The sequence below is a fragment of the Manis pentadactyla genome, chromosome X, assembly GCF_030020395.1.
Source record: "Manis pentadactyla isolate mManPen7 chromosome X, mManPen7.hap1, whole genome shotgun sequence".
Taxonomy (NCBI): Eukaryota; Metazoa; Chordata; class Mammalia; order Pholidota; family Manidae; genus Manis; species Manis pentadactyla.
This window is the reverse complement of record NC_080038.1, coordinates 46,783,166-46,793,688: the sequence shown is the minus strand read 5'-3', so window position 1 is coordinate 46,793,688 and position 10,523 is coordinate 46,783,166. Positions and strand designations below refer to the sequence as shown.

The 10,523-nt window shown below is 47.8% G+C and overlaps 1 long non-coding RNA gene across 2 annotated transcripts; it reads left to right on the top strand.

Annotated features, from left to right (window-relative positions):
• Positions 1 to 7,578: 7,578 nt before the first annotated feature.
• On the top strand, positions 7,579 to 8,974 carry LOC130681853 (uncharacterized). 2 transcript variants are annotated; one of them, XR_008995054.1, is made up of 3 exons: positions 7,579 to 7,904; positions 8,438 to 8,554; positions 8,728 to 8,974. It is a non-coding gene; the product is annotated as an uncharacterized LOC130681853 (long non-coding RNA). The 2 variants fall into 2 exon arrangements; XR_008995055.1 differs by lacking the exon at positions 7,579 to 7,904 and adding an exon at positions 7,911 to 8,331.
• The last annotated feature ends 1,549 nt before the right edge of the window (positions 8,975 to 10,523 follow it).

Sequence of the window (10,523 nt, the reverse complement as noted above, 5' to 3'; positions counted from 1 at the left end):
CACTGAGTTCCATCAGGAGCAATCCAGTAACTACCAGGCCTCCAGAGCCAGTCAGCAGCAAACCAATCACCATTTGCTAATAATGTTAGGGCGTGGTTATGTTAGGCAGGAAAACAGATATGAGCGGGGTGGAAAGAGCATAAGGCCAGGAAAGCCCAGAGTTAATCAGTTAAAGCTCAAAAAGCCAGGAGCAGCCTGGCCTGGAATGTTTGAATATTCCCCAGGTAAAGGAGGGTACCTCAGCATAGCCCATGTCTTTATTGTGTTAATCATGCAGGCCCAGCTTATTTTTTTAACTTTACCTATATGCTGGGTTTTTCTTCTCCTTTGGCCCTAATCAAGTAGTTTGCAACCTAGCCAACTAATTTAGCATGCAGGCCCAGCCGTAAACAACATAGTAAAAGGCAGGAAGGATTCCATCTTAAAGATAAGATTGCATTTTAACACCGAGGAAGTTAGTAAGTAAGATTCTTAACTTACTCTTTAGCAAACAGACAATAACTCAGCCCACCTTGGGGGCTGGGCAGGCAGTCTTGTTTGATATGCTCCCAGACCAAGATGCCGGTTATCTCAGGGGAGAAATCAGAGCAGGAAGTTCCTTGTGCTAATTCTAAATATTCAGAGACCACTTAACAAGTCTGCACCCCCAGCCCTTAGTCACACTCCTGATGAATCCTTAAAAGGGGGATCCCCCAACCTTTCGGGGCGCTCCTCTCTCTGTGGTCGCCTGCACTTTCTAAGTGCGTAACCTTTTAATCTTACACTCTCTCTCTCCAACCTTTCAGGGCGCCTCTCCTCGCTGAGGTTGCCTGCTGCACTTTTTCTCTCCTTAAGTAACTTTAAATAAAACTTTACTCTGCTTCACTACTGTGTCTCTGCCCTTCGATTCTTTGTCGCGGCGGGGACAAGGACCGAGGAAAATACACATCGGTCCCCTCAACACTTACAGTATTGGTAAGGTATGCATCCCGTTTGTCACGTTTGTCACGTACAGTTTGGAGGGTTATCCTTAGAATTATTTCTTTGTTCCCAACAGAGTGGAGCAACTGAACTTGATTTTTTGTAACCAGGGTTGAGCCATACAAATCCATCCAGTAGCTGGGAAAAAGTCTGTCATCAGTTACGCCAGTTGGCTTATAAAAATAAGGAGTAAGTCTCCTTTTTGTTGGGCTTGCTTAGTGATATCACACTGTGAAAAGGTGAACCCGTGGCCAGGGCGAGATAGACTAACAGGGCAGTAATCTGGATCCCAGTTAGTAACTTGGGATTGTAATACTGCGTTGACACTCACGTATTCGTGTATGTATTCGAGACCGCAAACTAGACCAGTCTTTTCCTTGGAGTAGGGAAACCCACCAAGGTAACCCAAGAAGTACTGGATATAGGTAGCTGTCCAAAGACCCAACAGTTTGACCGAATGACCCTTTTTTTTTTTCTTTTGTAAACAAATATAGCCATCGTAAGAATATGTTAGCATCAGGATCTTCCAGTATTAATGGGGAGAAACAGAGGGTTAAGAGCAAAAGATGGAGAATATTGGCATGTACAGGCGAGGTCGGGGATCATGGGAAAAGCATGTCATTCAGATGTCGGCTGGTTCTCATCCTAGTCAGATGAAGTTTATTTGGTCAATTGGAGTCAAATATCAGAAATGGGAGTTGAAGTCCACTGAGGCATAGGAGCCCTTTGAAAATGAGAAGTGTGAATCCATGAGCCCATACCTTTTACTTTAGCAGCACAAGGACTGGTTAGTAACACCAGGTAAGATCCCTTCCAGGGAGGCTGTAAGGAGTCTTTTCATTTGGTGTCTCTTCTCATAGACACAGTCTCCGGGTTGTAACCCACGGTCTTTAAATTCTTCATCTCCTTGGAGGCTAGTGAGAAAAGGGTAACTAAAGGTTCATTTTGCTTGAGTGGTTTAATAAGACCAGAGCAATAACGAGAAATATCTCCCTTTAATAGAGGAGGTTCACGTTCTCCTTCATCTAATCGCATTGGTCTATCCGTTGTAATCTCAAGTGGCGAGAGCTGGTGTTTTCCAAAGGGTGTAGATCTGAGACTTGGTAAAGCTAGTGGGTGAGCTTTTGGTCAGGGAAGGTTAAAGACGTCCATGAGTTTTGCCAATTGAGTTTTTATGATACCTAATATTAGCCCTTTCTACCAACCCAGATGGCTGAGGAGGATAAGCACACTGAAAATGCGGCATGCCTTATAGGCCAGATACTGCAGATAGAATTAATTACTTTTCCGGTAAAATACGACCCTCCATCGCTATGTAATTCAGATGGCGTTCCCCAGGTGGGAATCATTTTTCTCTAGTGACAATGTTCCAACAGCGAGGGCCGTTGCTCTTCTCCAAGGGAAAGCTTCCACCCAATGTGAAAACATACAAGCTAGTACAAAGACATTATCTATATCCCTGAGATGACGGCAATTGAATGAAATCCACTTGCCACATCTCGAAAGGTCCCATCAGCAAAGGAAAATGACCCTGGGAACCATGAAGGGGCTTTCCGGGATTATATTTAGGACAAACAGTACAGTGAGAGTAAACCATATGAGCGAATGCAGTAAGTAAAAGGTCTCCAGCAATACTGTTTTCCCCATAGAACCATTTTTTTCAGGTCCCCAGTGACTGATTCGTTTGGTGAATACAGGTAGGTATGGCATTTGGACTCCGAGTATGAGAGGTTTGTTACTGGACCCAAGACATACCTCTGTAGTGGAAGCAAAGTTTCCCCTTTTTGATGCCCCAGTTTTTTCCCTCATCAGTAGCTACTCTCTGAGCCTATACAACGAGGAAATCTTCTGAAGTCTTTAGTTGTGAAAAGTAGAGGACGTTCTCGAGATTTTGCATAATTACCACTTGGGGCAGCTTGTTTTGCCGCCGCATCCGCAAGGTGGCTGCCTTTAAGCTCCCATAGTATTTGACTTAGGATGTCCAAGGACCTTCATAATAGGTGCTTGTTTTGCTAACTGGACAGCCTCAGGAATTGGCCATTTTTGATAGGTTGCCCAGGAGAGGTGAGAACACCCTGCTGTTTCCACAGCATATCAAAATCATGTGCTATCCCAAAGGGATTAACGGCTGTCAGTATACATATTAGCTATTGTATCGCTAGCTAAATGGCAAGGCTGAGTTCTTAAAGCAATCAGTTCAGCTTGTACTGATTTAGCAGTAGGCAAAGAACAGGTTTCAGTAACATCTGTCGAAGAAATAATGGCACATCCAGCCTGGTAAAGTCCTGTAGCATCCTTAAGATATGAGTCATCTGTAAACCAAATAAAACCGGCAGTATTAATAGGAGTTCCCTGTCGATCGTTCCTGGGGATAAGAAAAAAAAAATCACTTAAGGGGATGCAGTCATGTTCATGACTACCTTCTTCGGTGGGAAGTAAAGGATCGGGGTGGAGAGTATCGCATCTAAGCTAGAGTTACATTGGTAACTCTCGCTTTTTGAGAGTTTATCTCGGACGTAGAACATAAAAACCGTCATCAACATAGTGAATCAGGGTGGCATTATTAGGAGGTTTAGTATCTGCTAAATCTACGTTTGGAATCTGAGAGAAGTAAGTTGGACTCTGAGTACACCCTTGTGGTGTAACTGTCCACGTGTATTGTCTATCTTCCCAGGTGAAGGCAAACAAATATTGACTGTCCTTTTCCATGGGAATACTGGAAAATGCACTACATCGGTCCGTCACAGAGAAACAAGTAGTGTCTGGGGGAACTGAAGAAAGTAAGGTATGCAGGTTAAGGGCTACAGGGTGACAGGGTATCGCAAAATTACTCGGTGCTCTTAAATCTCGGACAGATCTCCATCCTTTCCCATTTGATTGTCTTACAAGTGAAACAGGAGTATTACAAAGACTGGTGCGGGGAATAATAAGTCCTTTTAAAAGATACTCTCGCAGAATAGGCTTTACTCCATCTATTATTGCTTCAGGTTTAAGCTGATGTTGTCAGATATTGGCAAAGGCTTTTGTTTCATCAATAGTTACTTTCATAGGCGTGGCTGGCTTAATTTTTCTGGTGTCAGAGGGAGTAGTCCATAACTCTGCCGGTACGTGGGGTAATTAATAATATAGCTCACTGGTTCTGGGAGCAGTAGGAATCATTATTCTTTCAGAACCAAATTCCACTTCATTTTTCCTTTCTAAATCTAAAAACATGTCTTGTTTAGAAGAGACACTGATGTGGGCACTATAGATTTCGAGAAAAATCTCTGCCCGTTAAAGGGATCGGAGCACTGTCAAGGAACAGAAATGAGCACTTCCCGGTGATATTTCCTACGTGAAAAGTTATAGGTGTGGACTTGAAAGACTTGAATGGGCATACTGGAGACCCCTATCGTTGGAACCAAATTTTTACCCCAAGCAGTAAGGTAGGGTTAAGAAGGACTAGTGTGGCCCCTGTGTCTATTAAGGCCTTAGAGGTCTCCCCTTCAGTTGTATTATTAATCTCTCCTAAAGTGTAAGTAAGCAAGAAGGGGAATGTCCTCCCTTTTTCCCCAGAGTATCCCTAGTCCTCCTTTTCTTTTGCTTTTCAAGGTGCCGCCTAAGCTTGTGACGGTCTTTTCTAAGATGTCCAGGCTTTCTACCCTACTAACAGAGACTGTCTTTTGACCTCAAGGGGTCCCTGGAAAGGTTTTCAGCTGGGATTACCCAGTTGTTGTTGTTGTAACCGTAAATTTATCATCTTAGTAGCCTCGGCCTTCTCTCTCTTTAATGAAGTTATTGCAAGTTGATCTGCAAGAGTAACGACGGCAGTACTAGGTAAGGTAGCCCACGTCACATCGTATCATTTTATCGGCAAAGCCAATTCTTCTTCCAAACCTTGTAAAGAGGCAGAATTTTAAAGTGGGTTGTTTTGATGGCCTTGAAAGCTTTCAAAGGCATCCCTGAATGTTGTCTAAGAGGTTGTTTTTTGCCAGTCTCTCAAAATGATCCAAGATAGGTTTGTCTGGCTTTCTTTTACGTTGTTGTGGTTTGGCCCAGTCTACGTTTTTAGGGAAATTTGGGGGGATTGCTTGATGCAGCCTTTGTGTAGTTCTCCTGCAGTTTTCAAGATTAACAGCCTCACGTCTACGAAAATCCTCAATGGCAGTTTAACCAATTCCGCGTCATCTATCCATTCTTTAGCTTTGCTCTCTGATACTAACATATGTGTAAGCGGACACAGAGCTGACTAGTCAGGTTCAGAGGCTCAGATCAAATTCCTTTGCAAACCCTACTCGGTCTTGTGAAGGGTCATGAAACTCTTTAGTTAGACTCTTGAGTTCAGCTTGAGATCACGTGCTGTAAACTCTGATGCTTCCCACCCGGTTATACTTTCTCCTTAAGGGAGCTTTAAAACTTTTAGGGCCAGCAAGAGTAAATTTCTGAGGTTGAGGAGAAGGTGGCAATGCAGGCAAGCCCCAACGGGGGAGCTCGGGAAGAAGAGGACAGAAGGGAGTAGGAGCAGACGAGGTCGAGACGACGTTGGCCGCTGTCTCCGCACGTCTTTCTGATTTAGCTACGGGATCCGAGAGTTTCTCGTGTCCTGTGAAGAGAGCATTTTGCCATTCCCTCGTTTTCCTTACTCAGGGTTTCCCGTTTAGTTAAGTGCTTGCAAGTCAAAGCCGCCATACGTATTGCACGTGAATGAATCCAGCTGGGGTGCTGCTGGGTGGCTGTTGAGCATTTGGGAATTGTTCTGTCTTTGAAGAAGGGTATCCCGATGTTTTGCGTTTAAACTTTTAGGGAGGCTTGAGCAACTGACTAAGGGGACGGTGAAGCACTGGGTGATCGGTCCCTATGTGTGTGTCCCCGGACGAGCCAATATACCAATTTTAATGTGATTTTTAAGGGTGATGCGGTGGGACAGCCTCAGGTCCCGAGGGATACCCTCAAACACTTCCTGCCTTCTGGGAGGAAGGGGCAAGTGTCCCTATTCTTCGCAGCTGAATTCTCAGTCTGTCCTACATTTACCGATCTTGTTCCAGCCTTACCGTGTTGTGTCTAGTTTTTCACTCTAACATTTTCGCCAAACAGTGTTAGCCAATCCCATCAGCCTTGGCTTTCCCTAGGTCAACCTGCCTAGAATATATACCAGGGTAAGTTTTACCCAGCTCAAACAAAGGTCAGGAGCGCCAACTGAAAAACTGAGGAGGTCCGGGTGTCAGGAGGACTCACCCGCTCAGCGGAGGGCGCTGTGAGGCTGGAGGGGCACAAGGGGCCCCTCTGTGCCCATACCTAGCGCCACGACCGGGGAAGCCCTGGGCTACACAAGGCGCGTCACTCTGAGGGCCTCTGACTACCCCCCAAGAAACGTGGAGGAAAAGAGGTCCGAGCGTAAAACTCCAGAAGAGAGTTTTATTAGAGATTTATTGGAGCCCCGGTTTAGCACAGCTGCCCGGCAAACACAGTCCTTCCGAAGAAGAGCTCCGGAGAGGACAGCTTTCCCCCAAGAGTATACTCGTTTTCTAACAGAGCATCAGTCATGATGTCGAAGCTACAGTCTTCCGCAACAAGCTAGCAGGTAGGGAAACTGACGTTACAGTGCATTTCTTTGACGGCTGTCTAGGCACAAGGTCATTCCGTCAAAGTACCCAGACGGGAAGCAGATACACAATGTTTGTCGTAGGGACCACAAATGAGGCCTGTGTTTGGGATCTGCCAAGCAAGAAGGCCAGGCCCCTTCTCAGAATCCTACATTCGCGGGATTTGTTTTTGAGAGGGCTGCGCGAGGAGCGCCGCGGGGCGAGCCTGCGTAACAGGGTGGGCGCGGGCGCGGGCCCGGGCGTGGAGAGGCGGCCGGGGGGTCGGTACAGGCAGCTGGGGCCGCGGCTGTCGGCCGACAGCAGCAGGGCGTGGACATCCCCGGTCGGGTCCCTCCGCCGACACTTCGCTAACGGGGTCCGCGAGGAAGCCCGCGGCGGACGCCCGCGGGGAGACGGGCACCGACCTCGCTGGGCTCCCTCCGCCCGCAGGCCCGAAACCGGCCCGGCCGAGCGCAGCCCCGTCCTTCCGGCCGCCCGTTGCTCTGGTTCCGGGGACGGGACTGCGGGAGCCTGTCGCGCCGGCGGACGGCCGGACCCGGGCCACTCGGCCCGGTCCGCTTCTTTCTTTTCCCTGCTGGTCGTCGTCACGCCCTTCTCCTCCTCAGCCACCACCTCACGGCTGTGCGCGGAAAGCCAGCGAGGAAGGTGGCTTTTCCTCCCGGACTGCTGGCGCTCTGTTTCTCCGGCCTGCTGGGGGCAGTGTGGCGCCACGCGCCCGTCCTCCTGCCCGTCACTCCCCCGCCCCTCGCGCCCGAAAAAACAGCGCGGAGGCTTTTCAGCGAAAACCGGCCGCTTTTCTGCTGCGCCTGCGCCCGCGCCCGCGCCGCGCGGCTCCCGGCGCCGCAGCTTCTTCCGGCCTTGGGGCCTGCCGGCACAACTCACGGCCCGAGGAGAAAACCCATTTGCTCTTTCACTTTGGCCTTTCTCCTCCGGGGGCGACCGGTCCGCTGCTCAACAACTGGCCTCTCTGGGTCTCTGCGTCTAGTCGGTGGCTTTCCCCACGTTGTTTTCGCTTTTACGAACCGTCCTGAGTAAATCCTTCGGTCTTGCCGGTGGACCTCGCTGTCGAAAATTCGGAGGACGGATACGGACCGTAACCTAAACCACAGTGCCCGCAGCCCACGGGTCGACCAGGGGTGCTATTTCTGATAAACGGCCGCACAGCGGGGGCTTCTTCAATGTAGTGACGTCCATTTTTGCGCCACGACTTCAACCTCCTCCTCTGTAAACTCAATTGCACCTGTTTCAAAATCGCTCTCTCAGCTTTACAGCCACCTCACTGAAAAATGATACAGACACATCGTAAATGTCGAACGCTTGGGGGAATCTTGAGTTCAAAACATTATTACCTGTGATCCAAGGGTGAGCAGCACAGCTCACCGCTGTGCGGGCAGGAACTGTGGTGCATGTTTGTTTGTTGAGCTCCTTCGTCCTCGGCACCAGAGCGGTACCTAGCACTTAGTGGGTGCCCAATACATACGGTGACGTTTTGAAAAGTTTACTTGCCTGGTCATTTCCCTTTATGTATGTCGGACCTAATCTTTTCCTAGCCCTGGATTACAACATAGCAACAGGAGCCTATCTGATTCCTTTTTCATTTGGCCCTGTGCGGTTGGCATTCGTGTAGGTCATTAAACATGCCTTAAGAACCCGTTTTTCTGACCTCGGACAGGTCAGATGACTTCGCGAAGGCCATCTAGCTTCTTGGTGACAGAGGCGAGTCAGAGCCCAGGTCTTTGCCGTCTCAAGGCTCTCTCCTTCGTTGCACAGTAATCTCAGTGAGACTGAGGTGACTAAGGGGTAGTAGCACGGAATTGCCGTGCTAGAGGTGGTGCATCTCCTGGGTTTTACGGACCCGAGTATTGCATAGGATAAAAGATGTTCTGTCGTTGTAGAAGTCGCTCACGGTCAGTGACGAAAATTTGGAGGACAGGTAATGAAAGCTTGATAAAGAAATCCAATGGTTTCCGCAGTCCCATCACCCAGTGATGACCACTTAACAATATTTCAGCGTAAGTATCCTTAGGGGCTTTTCATTCATTAAGGTGCACTTTAGACATGAGGTTCATGTTGCATAATGACTTGAATATCTCTTTCTAAACGCAGATTTTCAGCAGGTTACCCTCGTCACTAAACACCTTTTGAAAAAGACTTTAAAATGCTTTATTCATTTCTCTTCCTACAGGAATACACAGTGGAAAAGAGTGAAACAAGCAATACCTGAGGTGGAGAGGAGAAATGCCCTGCGATCCCCGCCCCAGTGGTCGATATCATCGTGTAACCTTGCTAACTGAGTAAGGCAGGCATCACGGTTGTCCTGCTCTGCGTCTGCCCAGCATTGTATTCTCGGCACCCCCACAAAACAGCGCCTAGCTGTGAGCTCGCAACACGTATTCATGGAATAAATGAACAAGTACCTCTTTTCTTCCCGATGCTCTTCTTTGCACGTATTATTTATCGTTTTATAATACTCGAGTGGTACTGTATGAACGGTCTCCTACATTGCTTCTCCCCTTCCCCCTTCCGTTTAACACAGTACTGTGGACGATTCCTATGTTATTACACTTTTAAGGACGTTTCGCTGGCTCTTTTACTCTCTTCCCAATGCACCTTTTATTTCATTCTAGTGCTGGGAAGAGCAGGAAAGCATCCTGCAAACCGGTGAGCAATCTAGAGGTGGTAGACCTGGGACCTGAACACTGGGGCCCTCTTTGAGGAGCCAGGAGACCCTGGGCGACGCACTCCTCCCCCGTGTGCCACAGTCTGCACAGGTGTACAGTGAGGGTGGCGGGAATGGCACCTGCTTCGTGGGGTGGTGAGCAGCATATACAACCCAACAGGTTCTTTGCTTGCTTCCTGGCACTTATGGAGATCATGTTATCGGTGGTATTATTATTACTATTATTATTAATTATTCTCTCCAGTATTCGCTGTAATGTCTGTAGCAGGTACAGATGTCCAAGCCACAAGACTGTGACGAAATGCACCCTTTACATTTGCTTACAGCAGATACCTGTTCTTCAACCACCCATTCCTGCTTTCTGGTGGAAAACACACTAGCAACTTCTAGGGAAAGTCAGTCAAGGAAATGTGCAGGAGGAACGCGCATTGGTACATTCCTCAAAGATTATCCCGTCACAGAGTGAAACAAAAAAGCTGTACGTACACATCTTTCACCATCTCTGATATGTGTAACAGATTTCAGGAGTGGATTTACTGCGTCGAAAAGACGTGAACAAAGTACTTTGAACGCTCTTGGTGTACACTGCAAAAAGACACAAAACCCATTTGTATTGTCACCGACATTCTGTGAGGAGTCTTGGTTTTCTGTACTCTCACGAGCATTCATTCAGTGGGTCGTAAATGTACTTAGCCTTTTCATTTTAACAGCTGCAGGTGACGATCTTGACCCACATTCAGGCACATACATTGCAGATGCTCTTCTTATGTGTGTGTGGCTTTTTAGTCACTTGTGGTTTTCCAGATGCACAGATACTTTGGTTTTTACGTAGCTAATTCCATCCATCCTTTCACGCATAGCATCACTCTTTGTTACAAAGGTGGGGGGAAAAAAACACCTTCCTGATCCACCCGTCCTGTTACTTGTTTTTGTCCCTAATCTTCCCTGTGCTTCCAGTCCCCTGCCAAAACTCCCCACTGAAATCCCTGGGAGACCCCAAAAAAACAAATGAAGTTTCACAATAACCAGAGAGAGTTGGGACTTACCTGCAACTACGTGGCAACATCAGAGATTTCCCACTACCTAAAAGGCTGACTGACATGTCTCTCTGATGCATCGCAGGACACCTTTCAGTAGGTCGAGGAGGTGCCAGAGCCTGCTTTGGCCGGGCCACATGGGTGCCCACAAATGAGAATTTAACCCTGAAAGGAATAACATGCCCTCTGCACCCGCTATAGCCGTAGAGGTAGGAGAATTTCTTTTCGGTGGTATAGTTGAATTGGACAGCCCCCACCCACCCA